Here is a 19,015-nt window from a genome sequence, read left to right on the forward strand (position 1 = left end):
ATGATCTAATTTATTATCATTGCTTTCATCATCATCATCATCATCATCAGTTGCATCAGTCTTGGGACTGGTAGCTCAGCAGCAATTTCCTCCATCCCACTCTGTCATTGGCTTTCTTCTTAACCTCCTGGTAACTCCTCAAACCCGTGCTGTCTTTGACTTCGTCAAGAAAGCTTTTCCTTGGTCTGCCTCTTCTTCTTTTCCCCTCTATTTTGCCTTCAGTTATTCTTTTCATAAGTCCATCATGTTGAAGTATATGTCCAAACCACCTATCCCTTCTAATTTTGATCGATTTTATTGGAGTTCTTGTTTCGTTTATCTCTCTCAGGACTTGTTGGTTTGATTTTTTTCTGTCCATTTTATTTTGTTCATGCGATGCCAGCACCACATTTCAAAAGCCTCCAATCTTCTTACATCTCTGCCTAGAATCCAGGATTCACATCCATACAGTGCAATGCTCCATATCAATGTCTTTATTAATTTTTTTTTCAATTGTAGGTTGAGGTTTCCTGTTAAAATGCTTTTCATCTTAGAGAATTGGGCTTTTGCGTTGTTTATTCTTGATCTTATGTCTTCTCTTGTTCTGCCAGCTTCTGTTATTAGGCTTCCTAAATATTTAAAGCTTTTCACTTGTTTTATTTATCCCCCGCTGATGTCTATATGCTCTGTATTGATAGGGATTTTGCCTGTAACAATTATTTTAGTCTTATCTGTGTTGATTTTCATTTTATATTTTTCAATGTTATTATTTAGTTATTCTAGCATTGTTTTTAACGTTCTTCTGTTTTCTGCTACAAGGGCTATGTCATCAGCAAATCTTATACACATGACTTGCTCACCATTTATCTTTATGCCACTATTTATTTTATCTTTAGTTTCCTGAATGGCCTTTTCAATATATAAATGAAATAAAAGTGGTGAAAGTATACATCCTTGTCTTACTTCACTCCTGATATTTATTATTTTCTCCTTATCATTGCTTTATTTAATATAAATAAATTCAAGTAAACATCCCTTAACCTAAAGTGTTCGTTAAAATGTAATTGCCTTGCTGTGATATTAGTACTTACTCATGCATATATTACGAGTATAACGTGAATTATAATTCATATAATATTCTATAATTATAACCGTGCAATTATTTTTCTCAAGGTTATATAATTAGAGAATAATAATGTAATTAGTAATGCAATTCACAAGATGAAATATACAGTACGTTTCTTGCTTGTATAAAGAAGCGTATTGAGGTGTTTGTGTTATCAGTATTTCATGTTTACCAGTAAAAAACAGCAACAACAAACAGTTGCAGATATAAATGTCCTGCGATTACAGTTTGCTTGTTCTACAAACTTGAAATGCGCTCATAGAGACTGGAAAAAAATCCTACTCTGGAGGCAGTTTAGGGATGAAAGTTGGTTGTTGTTGAAATGATGATATATCATTTTCTTATCCTTGAAAAAAATCAGAAATTCCTGATAATTTGCTCAAAGGATGCTAACCAACCACTGGTAGTATCTCCAAAGCATTTTGAACTAAATCTGAGGCGCCATAATTTTCAGGATATGGCTCTTCGCGACATATTCTGTCAAGTCTTTTTAATGCCTTTAGCCAAAGTTCTTCGATGTAATACTTTTTTGAGCCTCAGTCGCTATCGGATGTAAATGAAAACGAAACATTCTAGCCATTAAAAATTTTAATAGCACTGTATACGTATGTCAGTCTGCCCGGAAACGGATATCGATGGCAATGGTGGATTTTCTAGGGTGTTGTGGTAAACTTTTATTGTCTATGTGTAGTTGTACCAGCTCAATACGAACTGCCAAGGTCAAACGTGTTTACCGATATTCTGAGAACATTCTATACTGATGGTTTCTGTTCTTGGATCAGATATTTTATTCTTATTTTTTATCAAATCATTCATGAAGTACTATTGTGAGCTAGTTCGATTGTGTGTTGGTTTTTGAGTATTCAAATCTTGGGTGGGAGGGGGGGGGTCACAAAGCCCATTGTAATCGTTTTGCATATGAATTCTTTTTTCCCATATGAACAAGACTAATTTTCTAGTTCTTTCCAAGATGGGGTTCATAATTTTACGTAGAAGTTTTGAAATCAAAATTGCGCCACAGCGGTCCAGGTTATAGGGGTATTCAAAAATGTCCTAACCCCACCTGCTAATAGTGGCTTAGGGCCAATGCACCATGCTAGGGAGGCACAAATTTAGCTGCTAGAAGTTAACTTTATTATATATAATATTATGGTATTAGTGTGTGAATTATCATTTTAACCGCCATTCAGGGGCTCCAGTATTTTAAAATGTTCGTGTCCTGTTGCTTCAGTGTCAGAGGCGATTGTGAGTTTACAGTTCTGTTTTTTCTTCTGGCTCGCTCCGAAAATCATCAAGATCTACTAAGTGATCCTCATATCAGTGAATAATAGATCAGTTATTAGATTATAGTAACAGTACCTTTGTGACAGCTGGATGAAAAGGAAAAAATCGGACAGAAAAGTATGCACATTTCTATCTTAGACATAACAGAATTTTTCTGGAACACAGTCACAGATGAAATAGGTCGCAAACTGTTTTTATCCGTTATTGCACGTTATATGCAAATATTAGGAAATTTTACTACTAGCAACAGCCAGTTTTTTTTTTTTTTTTTTGGATAGGTGGGACTGTAGGCCAGAGTGGATTCAGAGCAGAGGGTGAGCGATCTATTTCTCTAGGTTCTGATATCTTTCTTTCATTCATAATAACATCGGTGTCTTAGAATGATGCGTTCCACCTAACCTCGTATCTTTGCGGACTGGTCGCAGTTTGAATAACACGTGTCCAACTAGAGGTAAGGTACTGGATCTCTCATAGATGATAGCCCTGACGTGTTGTTCTATACGCTGTTCTCGGGCTTTGTCCAACATGTCACATTGTAATCATACCGAGGATGGTATGATTACAATGTGTAATCTTGATACTTTAAGTAGGTGTTTTGGTTACAGGGGCGAAAGTGGTTCTAATTTTGAAATTCCTAAGCATTTTTGTTAACTTGGTTGTAGCAAATCTGACATAAGGGAAAGAAATAGATATCCTTTCATTTGATATACCCTTTTATCTCACTAGTATAAGTTTCGCAGCGAGCTTGTGGATGAAACGGAAGTCTGGTAATGTTCTTTATCGTGGTCATTCTTTTGGAATGGTGCAGCAAGAAAATGGAATTCTGTGAGTGATTCTTTTTCTTTTCCTCCTTCATTGTTAATGAGACGACGAGTCCGGTCTCCTTAATATTGATATAGATTTTTTCTGTAGCTTTATAATTATATCCTCATATACAGGGCTCGACAAATAGGCTCGTCCGTGGCGAGAAGATTTTGCTAGCTGGTGAGTAGCTGCAGAACGAACAAAATTAATACTTTTTATTTAATAATAATAAAAAAAAAAAACTTCTCTAACCACAGCAGAGCACTATTAATCATTCTATGCAACTCCTATTGACTTATTGTGACTCAATAATGCTCTGGTGGGGTAAATCCTGTCTATCGATTGCATGTATGCTCAGGCAGTTTCGTCTGCCTTATGAGATGAAATACAGTGCAGTGCCGTCACCGTATAAGACCATCTAACTCACCTTCAGCTGAAAAGGTTCTTCGCTACACAGACGAATTCGAACCCACGTCTTTCCCACCATATGACATCTTTTACTATATATTTACATAATCCGGGAAAACCCCGGAATTTTTTCTAACCACCTCAGAAGCAGAAGTCTCACACTGCGAGATGTAATTCATCTCCCACAAAAGACATTCACAAGCATCGATGCGCCCACACGAGTAGGGAGATTCGAACCCGGAACCTATTGGTTGGAGAGCAAGTACACTAACCATTCGCAAACCAGGCCTGCAATTATTTATGAAGACTTTTTTAGGTATAAATTTTGTTTTTGTTTATCAGAGTGAATAAATTTCAAACTCTTTAGTTAAAAATTTGGTGACTAATCCATTAACAATCAGCAAAACAAAACAAAACGAACAAACAAAAGATTGGAAAAAGAAAAAAAAAATGTTTTTTTTTAATTTTTGGACAATTCCTTCAAGTCGTTCTCCGGAGTTCAAAAGACGCATTGAAACAATAAAGATTAAGTCCTTACTTAAGGACTAAGGAATTACAGAGTGCTGAGGAATTAATGTTTATAAAACTGCTCATATACTGACGTAACGAAAAAAATACTCTACATAATTATAATCATATAATCTCTGAGATTAAGCTTCCGTGAAAGACCATATAGGAAGTGGGAAGCGGAAAAATCTTCCCAAATATGAAATTTCCCAGGAAGTACTTCAGCTGAAAGCCTTGCGGCTGACAAAAATGTCTCAAAGTATAAATATAATGTACCCTGCAAGTGTCTGCAAGCCGCTCCCAAAGTAGAGATAAACAAGTGGAGCATTTTCATAAAGCGCCAAATGAAAAGGTTTTGATTTCTAAAAATTAATTAATAATGGCTGATCAACTATTTTAAACAAAACAAAACTAAGGGATACGTAGAATTATTTCTTGTATCAAGTGTCAAAGCTTAGAGTAAAATCCTGAACATGCTAGTGGACAATAGCTTATTGTTAAGTAAGTATTATAGTTGTCAAAACGACTGTTCTATCGCTTGAAAAAAACTTGAATTGAATCCTATCTTGGGCTTGAGAAACATCACAACCGATGCTTTCACAATAATATTTACCATTATTATTTTTTGTACTGACTTACTGGCTACATTAACTACATTCGAATGAGATTTGATATTTAAAGGGTGTCAAGAGCTAACTAGACTGGAGATTGCGTAAGTGGTATATCCAGTGAGGCGTAAATCGCACTGTGTAAACTAAATTATAACTGAACCGCTTTTCTTTTATTTTCAGCACTGGCGGACAGCAGGTTTTCAAGGATCGAGCTGTATACTATACGCCTATCTGAGGCTCTTGTGATTTTGTAGATGGCGATGGATATCAAAATGGAGAATTTAAAAGAGCAGAATCGAAAGAGGGGATAATTTGCAATGATTTGATTTCATAATTTCGTAAGTTTGCCAGCCTAGTTTGGCGGAGTGGTGACCATATCCGTTCTCCAATCAACAGGCTCTGGGCTCAAATTCCGAATGGATATTCAGTTGAGAGATGAATTTTATCTCACGGTATAGGACCACTACCCTGCTTGCTGGAGACCTAAAAGGGCTTGAAAAGTTCCATACTCGGTCTCTACAGCAGAGTTTCCGGATTATCTAACTATCAGTTCACGTATGGTACGTATACTAATGCATCATAGGCTAAGAGCCTTTCGTAAATGGGATTCACATAAAAAAAAAAAAAATGCAGTTCTTAAAACGCATAAGCACCTATCAGATTCGTTTTCCCATCCATCTGTATGCGTATTAATCATTAGTATTGTAATTCAGTAGTATTGTGTATTATTGTAACTCCAGATTATAGGAGGGCAGATTTTAATGAAATTTAGTATTCAGGATTTCTATTAAGATTCCAAGAATATTTCAGTTTTTGTTTAAATTGAACCATTTTTAACATTATTACCGAAATTCGGCAAAAACAGAATATTAACAGAGGAGGAAACATTCAGTTGAGGTCAAAGCAAAGAAAAATAATCTACCCTACTCAGTAACAATAATTTACACTACACACTTAATCAGAGAAAAAAAAAAATGGGGAAGGGCTAACATATGCTATAAAATACTTTCACAAGTACTCAGATTACATGCATGCACTGTTACCACATTATTACCAAATGCCACATTTTTGCCAAATTAAAATACGTTTCAATACTTTGATAGCGGATGGATACTGTTGAGTTACAGTTTCGACACTTTGTAGTTTATAAAAACAAAAATAAATTCCAAGATTCTTCTAAGAAAGCGTGTTCTTTATTTTTCGTCCAGGATAAAAAAGAACAGTAAGTGAAGAAAAATACGTCCTGGACGATAAAAAATGTCCTAACACTGTTAAGACCTATAGCCTGAAGACGAAGATAGTGAAAAAAAAAAAAAGCTCCTGCAACAATCATAACAAACGCACAGTAGAGCAAAGTACCTGACCTCTAACACCCATCCCCTTTCCCCCTCTTTCCTTACGGGGCATTATTTATGACCAGGTTGAGAGATGGGGTTGTCTTTCGTCAGGAGTAAGAGACCACAAATGGAAACAGCAGAGGACGAAGTTTAGGTTCAAACTCTCTCACGTGTTACTTACGGGACTAACTCAAGGTAAAGGATGACGCAGTTATTTATTCGAAAGCGATAAAAACGGATATGACACGATAGGTGAATGGCTTTTACCTTACATACACACACACAGATGTGGCAACATGTTAGAGCCTCTGAACTGCACTCTTGTATAATTTTACATCGAAAACAAGACAATCCATAAAGCACTACAAAGTTTGATAATGGTTCTTGTGTAAACAGTCTAGAATGTAAGCAATTTGTACAATCTAATTAGAAAGCAAACCAAATGAAATATACATTAAACGCATTACCCAGTATATACGCTGCGAAGTGTTTGGGAAATAAACATAGCAAATTGCGCAATGCACTAAGAGGAATTCCTTATATTTTCGAAACACTACCTCTAGCTGAAGGTTGTCAATATCCATAGTTAACTGAAGAGTAAACCTCGAAGCAATTTTACATGCTTTTATGATAACAGAAAGATAGCGTTTCAGGTAAAAGTATGGCAATTCCAATTATTACTCTACTATCCTTTAGACCATTATCGGAAGCTCAATTCTCATTAAGCGATCTTTTATCAGTCAACATTGCCTTAGGATGTAACATTCCTATCACTAAAACTTGTAAATTGATCATTTCTCATTGGAAAATCACAGTCCACAACTTACATTATACTACGAATAATTTCAGATTTTTTTTATGTAAAACTTTTAGCTAATTTTAACGCTAGATGGAGATAATGACTTTACATAAATGGACGAACAGTTAATTTTAAGAATTTGCTCATCAGATAAACGATAAAAGCAAAGCGTACAACACTTCGATTGATACTATATTCTTTTGAAATTTATTATCGCTTTCGAATAAATAACTGCGTGATCCCATCGTATCTTCCTTTATGCATTTAGGCCTAATGATATTACCTATCTTAGCTTAGGTGTTTATTATTATTATTTTAAAAAAACTTAAACGTGGTAATGACATGCGGTTATGCCTACTTCATAATTTATCATGTGCTTCTTGACTAGTTTGTTGATTTAGTAGGAGGAAAAATTCTTGCCACTTTTAATGTTTCCAATTCACGTCGATTTTTAACCCATATGGATTTGAATTCAGCTGTTTTTCTCAGATCAAATGGCGTTATCGTTCCTGAATGTTCATATAACTGATTCACCTTTAAAATAAAGTGAGTTTGTATAAATACTGCATCACACACACACACACACACACACACACACACACACACACACACACACACACACACACACACACACACACACACACACACACACACACACACACACACACACACACACACACACACACACACACAGAGAGAGAGAGAGAGAGAGACTTCGCCGAGACCAATAGCACATAATTTTATAAGTTGTGTATATAATGACTACTCTGACATTATACAGTACAAAGAAAATTGCTCACTAGCTATTCTATACCCCTTCTTCGTTAAAATGAGTTCCAACAGCACTCCCAAAGTTATCAAAGAATAGTCTCAATAAGAGAATAGTTTTAATAACAGTCTCTCTGCAGAGGGCATAGACTGTTATTAAGACCACCACTCAGAATTTAATTTAAATTTAATAATAATCTTTCAGTCAAATATTCTCATACAGCCATTTCTATTTCCAGTTTCATGTTCTACAAGTCTGTACGTTTAATGGCTGTTGTATATTAGTCAGCTCTATGGTTAACTTCATGGCCTTTTGTTTGATGTAATCCTGGAAGAGCATTTCATGTTTATTTATTTTATTATTTGTTTCCTTATACATCCAGTGGAAAAGTATTAAACAGTATCCTGCTAAATTGAATCCAATGATAACATAGAACTAACTAACTAAATAATAACTAAGCTGCCTCCAAGAGACAACATTTGCATTCAAGTGCGTGTGATAATGGACAAGTGACTTCGAACGGGAATGATAGTGTAAGCCAGATGAGCTGGTAAGAATATCTCAGAAATTATTACTCTACTAGGCGAGCACAACATCCTCTATCGGGTAAACCGAGAATCGCGTGATAAACAAGAAGTATCAATCCAACGTCGAGCATTTAGCCGGAAACACTGATCGATGAGAGGGGGTGCTACAATCGGTCAGTTGACTGCAGTATAAGAGACTGTGATGGAATGTGTCGGTACATACAATAAGCCGAACACTCTAAAATGGAGAATAACATCCGACCATTGAAGGTACTGCACATATCCAACAAAATCAAGTAACTGAAGATGGGAAAGAACATCAGCATTGACGCTCAGGGCCGTCGCCAGATTAGATCGCCCTGAGGCAAACAATTAACTATTACTCCTAATGGATTATAAGACAAAAATATAAGAAAATCTCCAATTGCTGATTTGTTTTTATTACAAGAGAAACATTAATGCAAAACGATTACATAGTAATATTAATTAAATGTTTGCTCTATACGGAATATCGCACAATAAAACTGTTTATAAGCTCTTCTAAATTTAAATTATAAGTTATCGATATAGCTGCTAGACCAACCAATCTTTCTTGGGTCATTGCTATTCACAAACAATTTTTTAAGCTTGGAAAAACTTCTTTCCGCAGCGTAGCGACGGCGCCTACCGCAATATGGCTGAACGAGCGCCCTTATTAAGCCGCGCCGTGAAGCAGGCTGCCTCTGAGCTACATCCTGTCGAGGGCACTGTTGACGCTAGTTGATGTGACTATACAAATCCGATATATATATGTAAAAGATACCAAGCAATTTTATAAGCTAGGTTATATTTGTTTTTTACCCGTTTTTCTCAAGAAAACAAAATTTCTCGAGATAATACTTAAATAAATCGGGCTAACTCATATTTGACTGAATTCGATTTAATTATTTAAAAATTAATTAAAATAAATGTTTCTATATTAGTAAATTTGTGAGTTCCTTGAATTAATTTGTAATCATTTAGAAACAGTTTCGTATCGCGAGTTTCAATTTGATCTTAAAAAAGTACTTCTTTTAATCTTTATCTCAACATGAACTTTAACTTAACATATGCACAGCAATCTATACTAATTCACTCTTTATTCATGCTGCTGTCATCAAAGTGTACAACTTTCAAAATCTTTCACCATCTTAGCCTTCTTAAAATCTGTGTTCTTGGTGCGTTCCAATTATTACATTTTCCATTAATTTTAATTTCTCTGTCAGTCAAATATGATGACTACTACAGATTCTAAGAATTAATTTCATCATTCTTCAGTTCCTCAAAAGAAATTAAGAAGTTCAAGATTATTTTGGTTTCTCGTGATTTTCTATACTACTCGTTTAGAAAAGTGCAAATAGAATTCATTTTTACAGTCTCTAGATAGAAAAATTAAAAGAAAAAACGTTAATTATACCGAGTTAACAGCACAGTATCAGAAATTCTGAATTCAAAGAATGAGAAAAGTCAAGTCGTGTAAAGGATAGACTAATATAAAATACTCCAAATCCATTATGCATAGTCGTATAAACGATAATTAAAAAGTCCTCCAGTGCAACAGAGATCTCTTTCGACGAAAGGTGAGTTAGCCGGTCTCATGCGGACGAAAAACCCGGAAACTCGGGTTTTTCGTCCCCCACAACAGGCAAACCGACCCCGTGAACACACACACATCTAGGACACACCGGGAGGCATAGGGCTAACCACCTTAACCTCGGGACGGGTATGGTTTGGAAGGGCTAAGGACAGCTCCGTAACAGGTCACTAGGCCTAATACTTGAAGAAGATGACTATTCGTAATTTTTGAAGTAACTTGAGATAATTGATTATCGCCGTAAACGATCTTAAGTAATGAATTGAAGTTATCAAACGTCTAAATGCTTTTCTACATCTATTATCCGGAAGTTTAAATAGATTTTAGGTTCCAATTACTTTTCTAATATACACGTATTTACATATATAATAATTTGTATATTTTCTATTCAAAACTTCAAATATTAAAATAGAATGGTTAGTATTACACTTTGCTGGCCATTCATTATAATTTTACTTATAAAACATCTATTAATATTTACGTTTGACAAACATAAATATTCACTTACATTCAGCAAATCAGCTAAACAAAAGTGCTTGTTGAATTGTAGTGTAGTGTAATAACGACGTATATTCCAAAAAAACAGAGGTTTCATCTCCACATTATTTTGGTGTTTCGGCTAGGTTTTAAGCATTATCAAGGGACTGGTACAGCTCTTCTATATGAGACTAATATAAATTTTAAGTTCTTATTTACGCTAAGCACTGTTTCTTATCAAAAACAGTTATCTATTTTGCCCATACTGCAAAGTTTAAGATATCCACTCCCTTCCTCTGACGAGACAAAAACAATAGATATGAAGTGATATGATGACCTATCTTAGGTAAAAGCTTCCTGTTTTGATTAAGAAGCTAACCCAAATTCTGTCTGAAATTTAAGTGATGGCCCTTACAAGTCTGCTCAGGTCGCAAATGAGTGAAACACTTTTATGTGAAGCTGGAATAAACTTAACAAGTTTTGGTCAAACTTTACTACTGGGACATTTAAAGATAATATTTACCATATCATATTTTATCTGCTGAATATGCTGTTCATCTTTTTAATGAACAGTTCGAGAAGATGCTATTAGACGAAAAAGAAAAAAAAAACGACAAAAGTTTTAGAAAATTTCAATATGCAATACCAAAAGCAGCATTTTTCTGTGATGTTTCAATTTCGTCTTTCAAATTACTTGTAAAATAGCAGAAACGTATTTTTTAATGTTTTTTTTTTAATTAAAGAAATTTTACATATAAACATAGACTAAATAGTCAATGGTTACGGAAGCGTTTTTTTTTTTTTTTTTTTTTTTTTTTTTTAAAGAAATCGAACTGGTATATAGTCACTAGGATAGTCACCCTAGTGACTATATATTTCATTATTATTTTTATAAATTAAAGAATTTGCCTATTCATATAGGCCTATTAGAATGCGCGCCCATCCCATTATAATCAAGAAATGTCAAGAAGAAGACAGTTCAAAAAAAAGTTTTTATAGTAAGCAAAATTTGAGTCAGTGATTCTGTATGCAAGAAGAAAAGAATTCAGTGAATCTATCAACTTAGTCATTTGATGATAAATATCTCAAACGATGATGTTATTAGTTTACAGAAACCAACAATGTTGAGAAACATAAGTCAACAAAATGTCAGAGAACTTCTCTGGATACCCATTTCAAGAACAGGTGGTCAGAGAAGAAAGGGCATTTTCTGACCACCTCGTAGTCCCAACCGTAGTTTTTTTTTTGGCAATCCTGTACTTTATTAATAAGAAGTATACATATAAAGCCAATGGGTCATTTTAAAATAGAAATTAAAAACTGGAAATATGTTAGAAGCATTAGATTGCATATTACATGAAGTGTGACCTCTTTTATACTGCAGTTGGCGTTACAATTCGAGCGCCTGCAGGGCTCTTACACATGCGGACACCAGAGGCCTTTTATGACCGAAAGTTCCAACCTTTAGTTAGCACAAATATAAAATAATTACATTTAGCTCAGCAATGTTTTTTCATATCTTTTGGAATATGTTTAGGGGTAATGAGAAGAAAGATCTGATGCACTGCAGAAAATCGCGTAAGGGGTTTTTAAATTTTGCACAATCAACCATGAAATATTTCAGAAACATTCTATACCATCAAACATATTTGCACCATGCAGGGGAGGGTGGTGATAGATCCCTAAGTGCAGGAAGTCTCAATCAGAAGTAGGGAACGCATCCCCAAACTCCTGTAAATCATTTGTTTAATTATTTTCATTTTCTTGCAAGAAATTAAAAAGAAAATATTGCATTATTGCAAATTCGCATTAATGGAAATAATAAGGCATCATTCTGTATTTCAACAAAGAAAATCCCGAAAATGAGTTTGGTTCTTGGAAAGTTGGTAAACTGTATATGAAAAAAGAAAAAAAAAGTATTTTTGCAGAGGGGATGAGAGTAGTATTATTTTTAAAAGTCAGTTTACAAATTTCAGCATGATTCGGTAGCATATGCTCCAGTTTAGCCTTAACTTGAACCCCTTCGGTATACATGATTAAACATCACTTACACAGTAGCTCTTATCCTCAAATGATCCAAATGGAGATTAAGAGAAACACGGTGAATACCTACAGTCGCTTAAACGGTGACTACATCCGTACGAAAACAGTTAGAGAATTATATAATCTACAGCCAACAGAGAATAAGGCATCTCCATTCTATCTAAGCTCTGCAAGTGCTTTAAGAAGATTACAGGAGTCTGGTGTATGATGGAAGATGAATTACCGTTGTGTGCTTCTAGTGTTAGAGAACCAAAAAGAAGGTTTTCCCCTTGTTTCTCTCCTGTTTTTATTCTGTAGTGATGCTGACAACTAGTTTGTAGGAACTGTCCCTTATTCCCAGTAAACCAAAACTATTTAGCTACAACGAACATTTATCTTCAGTGCCAGTCAGAGGCGAATCAAGACATAGCAAACCACATTGTAGAATATCTGTTTATTTTCATAAAAGAACTTTTACTTTCAAAAGAAAGTTTGTAAAAGAACGATAAGATATATGATAAACAAAAATTCTATTAGTCTATTAAATATGAGTGCCGCATATATGTGTGTAGTGCTCAAATAATTATAATAAGAATAATCAAGGCTCAGATGACTGTTTCTCTCAATTTATAGTTAATCTGAGATTTAGTGTTGGAACTACATTGGAACAGATCTAATGGATTTTAAATAGGACTCAGCCCTAAAAATATTAGTGATCTACCAACATAAACTTGCCATCCTTTCTGGAACAATAAATGAAAATTGTATTTAGATGAACAATAAGGGTAGATCGCAAAGTATAAAAATTTACTCATTAAAAAAAAAGAGAACATTTTTTTAATGATAAGTTTATTTTTACAGTAGTCCTGTTGTAAATCAACATATACTCAAGTACAGAAATGTTAAAAATTTCACTGCAATGTTGAAATCAACCTTATATGAGGTAAAATACAAGTTCGATTTCAAAATCTGTGAACGTTTATTTCTTTTATTCTTCCAAGATATATGCAGGCGACCAAAAGCGGGGTCACACTTTTGGAAAACTCCTTCTGTGTGTTCTCGATCTGACAAAATAAAATCAGCTACTAGCAACTAGTGTAAATAATACATCGCGTTAAAGCAGAATTGTCATATATCGTCGTCGTCTGAGCAATTCAGGTATAGGCTTTTTATGTCCTGTTCCTGCTCTGCAGATGAAGTTGGTCTTTCCATCTTAGTCTTGGATATCCGCGGTATCTTCTTCCTGTGGGGTTATATTTATATGCTAATTTGGAAATCCTAATGTTATCCATCCTTTCTATGTGGTGTAGCCAATTTTGCTGATATTCTTCTATGATGTTTTTTGTATCTAATCTCTTATTTCTGTGTTTTTCTTTTCATCTAACCTAGTGAGTCCCAGGAGAGGTCTTAGAAACTTCACCTGTGCTGTTTCAAGTCTTTGTTTGTTTCTTTGTTTTAGAATCCAAGTTTCACTTCCAAATTTGAGAGATGGTGTATATATATATATATATATATATATATAAATCATTTAGCTCTTGACAGTAAAATTCAAACGAAGGAGGGATAAGTGAAAATGACAGAGCAGGAACAGGACTGGCATCGGTGTCAAAACTGTGAAATATATTCATTAGACTTTTTTTTTTCTTTTGGAGTTCAACGACGCCAAGAATAAATAATTGGCCTAGAATTAGGTGTGCAAGCTAACCGCAAGAGATTGTATAGAACATTTTCTCAGACACCCCCATTAGGAACTATTCATGAAGAGGGATAAAGAAAAATGTACACTTTGAATTGTGATTTTTTTTTGGCTGGATAGAGATTAAGGAGCCTTTTTTTTTTTTTTTCAAACTTCGTCTCCGGCAATTCTATGTTGCTGTTTGAAATTGCAGCCGAAGGAACTAAGGCCACTACACCAATGTATTATGTGTTAATTGCATGTATTCTTCTGATTGGTTTGTCTGTTTTGGTGTGAAAAACCAGAATTTTCAGAAGATCGGCTAAATTGAATTTCAGCTGAAAAGTCCTTATAAAGGCTTCAGCAAAATAGTTATGTTTCACATTTGCTTATTAGAATTTGGGCATAAAAATTCAAAGTTGGAGAACTTTGTCAGAGTCAGACGAAGATAAACATATTTCTCTTTCTTTCAAAAAAAAAAAAAAAAGTAAGAATATAAGGATACAAACACAACCACCATAAAGGGTACAAAATTTTCTTGATCTCAATTCAGAAGTAAAATGGCTGGATCAGATAACAAAAAGGTTTTCTCCCAGCAATCTCGAGTAACTCTTAGGTTTGGTTTGATGTTGAGGCAAATAACCCATTAAGGGTACAGACGTTTCATTTGGCGATTCCGTGCGCTCTTGGGCCATATCGTGAGACCAGATAATTCAACTCAGTTGCAAAGATCTGGAAAAGTTTCTGGCAACTATGAGCAAATTCATTTCTTGTCGACCAAGTGGTATTCGTGTTTCTAACTCTGGCAAGAGGATGCAGTTGAGCTACGTTATACAAAGTGGGGAAAAAAAATTAATGGTCACTACCAAATACTCAGGATACGAAGAACGACATGCAACACTGTATCGAATATATCGATAAAATATTAGCTAATCACAGTAACACATCGATTGCAATATTTCTACAAAGTCATTAATTTCATTTATAACTTGTATAATTAATTCTGCAATATATAAACATTTACTGAAATGTATGATTGGTCAAAATGAGTATGAGGTCAACTAAGGCCACGAGGCGGTCCATATTTTGTCAAGTGAGTGCAATTTTTATAGCTGCTTTTTTAACCTGTTTTAGAAAGCAAAACAAGAAACAAATAAAAAAATGAGCTTTTTTTAAGAAAAAAAGCTCACGTTTTTCACATTTATTTAAGACCAATTAATTCAGAAGATTTAAAAAAAGTTGATGTTATATATTGGCATAAGCATTATTTATTGCAAAATTCAGTGAAGTGACTTTGACAGATCATACAGGTGAGTTTACAACGAACAAAATCGAATAGCGCGAATTCTCTCATTTCTGCTATATATATTCGAAGTTTTATGATTCTATTTTCGGTATCTATTTTAAATTTAAATACTCTTTCTTTTATAGTTTCTAGAATAAAAAATTTACTCTTTTATTAATAGCAATCCTACTCATGAAAGGTTGGGCACTGACGTCAAATTAACATAGTGGAAAACCACTTCGGGCCAGCAAGATGGTTCCGTGTACGCATAATGATTGCATATAATATACAAATAACCTAATTAGTAGCTGCAATGGAACATGTGCACTAGACAAATTAATGTTAGTGTCACGGCTTACACACGTAACAAAAATTATATCGAATTTATTCAAAAACTCCAATATATATCATCGAATGTTATGGACAGACCGTTAACTACACTCAAAAGATGAATCAAATATTGAATCATAAATCATGTGTATATTACCTCGTGTCTCGGTAGTAGCTGAAGTAAATGCTATTACAATATTAGAGTTCAAAGGAACAGTTGTAATAGGTTGTGCAGATTAAAAAAAAATTAAAATAATTATTAATAAAAACTTATGAACGATTAATAGTGATCACTTCCCAAAACTTGGATACTGGCATACAGTATCCAAGATCGGTTCATGTTCGGACGATTTCTTAGTCTTTCACATGTTTCAAGGAAGAGACGATCTAATGTGAACTTGCTGGAGTGAAGAACATTTGTCTGGTTCCAAAGAACGCTGTGTCTAGTGTCAACAGCGTGATAAGCAAGGCCAGACTTGTCAGATTCCAAAAATGTAATATAGTCTTGATGTTCCTTAATTCTAATGAAGGCAGAACAGCCAGTCTGTCCAAAACAGGAAGGATGACATGCGCAGGGTACTTGATAGACACTTGATAACGAAAGAGGTGATAATTCATTGATGGCAGGAAGACAGTTTCCCAGCTGTTTGTTCAAACAAATAGAAGCAATTGCAATGGACAGTCCTATCTCACCAGCCTTAGCTGATTGTTTCATGGAGCATCTAGGAAAGAAAAACACTTTGACACTATATTCCCTCAGCCTCGTATATGGTTATGTTTTCTTGATGATATATTTACGATGTGGTGCCACACTGAGTCAGAATTACTCCAGTTCCCAGAGAATAAACTCCATGTACTCCCGTATCAAGTTTACTATTGAACGTGAATCCAGTAATCAACTACCCTTTTTGAATGATCGTGAGAGGATGTCTCTGCCATTACTGGCAGGCACATTCTCTCGCGATCATGCATCACAAAAAAATGAGTCTTGTAGACAGAGCTCATACAATATGCTTTTCTGATCCCCTTTTGTTAGATGAATGAATAAAAATTGAAAGCAGTACATAACGGATACAACAAAACTACCTTCAAAAAATTATTGACAATTATCCTTCTATCACGCTACAATCCGAATGAAAAGTATTTCAATACCCTACCTAAAAGGAACCTCGGAACAATAGCAAGGATTCTTCGTAAATTCAACGTACGAGTATATGCTTCTTTCAAACCAGCTTGGAAACTGTCTTCCTTCTTACCACCAACAAAGGATACATTACTACCTCTTTCCTTTTCAGGTGTCTATCAAGTACCCTGCTATGTCATCTTTCCTATTTCGGACAGACTGGCCGTTCTGCCTTGGTAAGAAATGAGGTACATCAAGACTATTATATTATTGGAATCTGACAAGTCTAGTCGTGCTTTTCATGCTGTTGACACTAGGTATAGAGTTCTTTGGAACCAGACCAAACTTCTTCACTCCAGCAAGTTCAAATTCGATCGTCTCTTCCTTGAAACGTCCGATGAACCTATCAGACTGATGCCATTATCCAAGTTTTGGGAGGTGAACACTATTAATCGTTCATAAGTTTTTTAATTAATAATTATTTAATTTTTTTTAATCTACGCAACTTACTGCAATCGTTCCTTTGAACGCTAATAGTGTAATATCATTTACTTCAGCTACAACCGAGACACGAACTAATATATGCATGATTTACGACTCATTGTTTGATTCATCTTTTCAAGGTAAATAATGATCTATCTTCCTGAGGATGTCCATGTAACTTTGGATGATATATTGGAGTTTCTGAATAAATTATATATAATTTTTATTACAGGTGTAAGTCGGAGGCATAGGACTAACCACCTTATCCTCGATACCGTAGCGGTTAAGTGAACAGAAAATCCTCGACATCGCAAAGTAAAAGAGGGGGAAAGAATAGAAGAAGAAGGTGTAAGTAGTGAAACTTACTTCAATAAAAATCACCTTAATTATTACAAGTTTGAGTGATATAGTCTATAATTTTAGCTTCTTTCTTTCCTAATACCTAACTATTCGTCCAGCAAGGCATCAGAAGAGACCGGAGTTTCAATTTTATACAATTTTCTGTCCATCTCCTCAGCAAAAAGATATTTTCATTTAGATGTACTTTTTTTTTTTTTTTTACATTAAGTAATGTTCCATATTCCCAACGCGTCGGAAAAACTCCTTCCATGTAAGCCGACAATTAGAGGGTAAAAATTACCAAGTGACAGACTCCGGTGTGAAGTATTTTAGAAGAAAGAATAAATGGCCAAGTAAAAGGAAGGACTGACTAAAGAAATATTTAGACTAATTCGTTTTCCAGAACAAAATTCCAGAAGTGAATTTTGTTTAACTTAAATAATCTGATTTGGAATTAATACTGACTCTTTTGTAGACATGATTGTAAACTTTTGAAAAACCGAAATGAATAAATCACTCAATGTCCCAAAAATGTAAACAATAGATCAGGACCGCGAAGACAATTTAATCAATCGATCTAGTATTTTTATTCAAAATATTATATTTATCTAATAAATTTACAGAAACTAAAATACAAAAAAAATTAATCGTAGCTATACTTGTATAGGCCATTAAGGTAAAACAACTTCAAGTATTCTGTTGAGGTTGCAGTAACTGCTAACCAATCTGTGCTAGTAATAAAATTTATATATATATATATATATATATATACTTCTGGAACAAAATTCCAGAAGTGAATTTTGTTTACAAATTATTTTTTTAAAAAATTAGAAAATGGACCTTATTACCCAACTAGTGTTAAATGAAACACACGACATTGCTTCCTCTTTAGGGTGCTAGAAAAATTTAACAATTTCTTTGGAATAAATATACAAGAATGTTACTACTTATGGACGCAGTAAATCTTAAACTATAATTATTTTTGGAAATTAACCACGCCATATTTCCCTGTGCAGATTCTGTATGTTTTGATATGGCCTACCAGTCGCTGTATAGCATCACATAAATGACCACTTGACAAACAAGCATAAAAATAAATATATTAAATGAGATATTTTATTATAACAGAAAACTATGATATTTACATTTTCCCAGTAATAACAATTCTTATTATTGTATCTGATTAAAAAGCTTTTTTTTCACGACACTAAATTTCGGATTATCGAAATTATCACCGTATTATCGAATTTTGATTCTCTCGCATTTGCTTTCATTAGTAAATGAAACAATTGAATGAAGTAATACGAACAGTGATTATGGTATTCAACTGCTATTTCACAATCCTTTATAAATTCAAGGAAAACTTATTTTTCTAAAATCATTAGAAATATCAAAATTCTATTTAACTTAAATGCGTTGCTTACAAGCCGCATTGAAAAGTAGCACCGGACTTGATTCATTTTTGCTTTTTCATTCTTCCAGTAAAGATTCATTTTTAGTCACAAACAGCACAAGAAG

At 34.2% G+C, this 19,015-nt stretch overlaps 1 protein-coding gene across 5 annotated transcripts in view; it reads right to left on the bottom strand.

The window, feature by feature from the left end:
- Positions 1-19,015, bottom strand: part of zfh1 (Zn finger homeodomain 1) — a 432,332-nt gene that overhangs the window by 410,259 nt on the left and 3,058 nt on the right. The window contains exon 1 of one of the 5 annotated variants that reach the window (XM_090413023.1): positions 10,272-10,319. The exons of the other annotated variants lie outside the window; for them this stretch is intronic. The gene's annotated coding sequence lies outside the window, so the exon portion shown is untranslated. Of the gene's footprint in view, positions 1-10,271; positions 10,320-19,015 lie in introns of those variants that run through there. 5 annotated transcript variants of the gene reach the window in all.

This window comes from Typopeltis vanoorti, chromosome 23, assembly GCF_054136105.1.
Source record: "Typopeltis vanoorti isolate ZY-2024b chromosome 23, IOZ_Tvanoo_1.0, whole genome shotgun sequence".
NCBI lineage: Eukaryota > Metazoa > Arthropoda > Arachnida > Uropygi > Thelyphonidae > Typopeltis > Typopeltis vanoorti.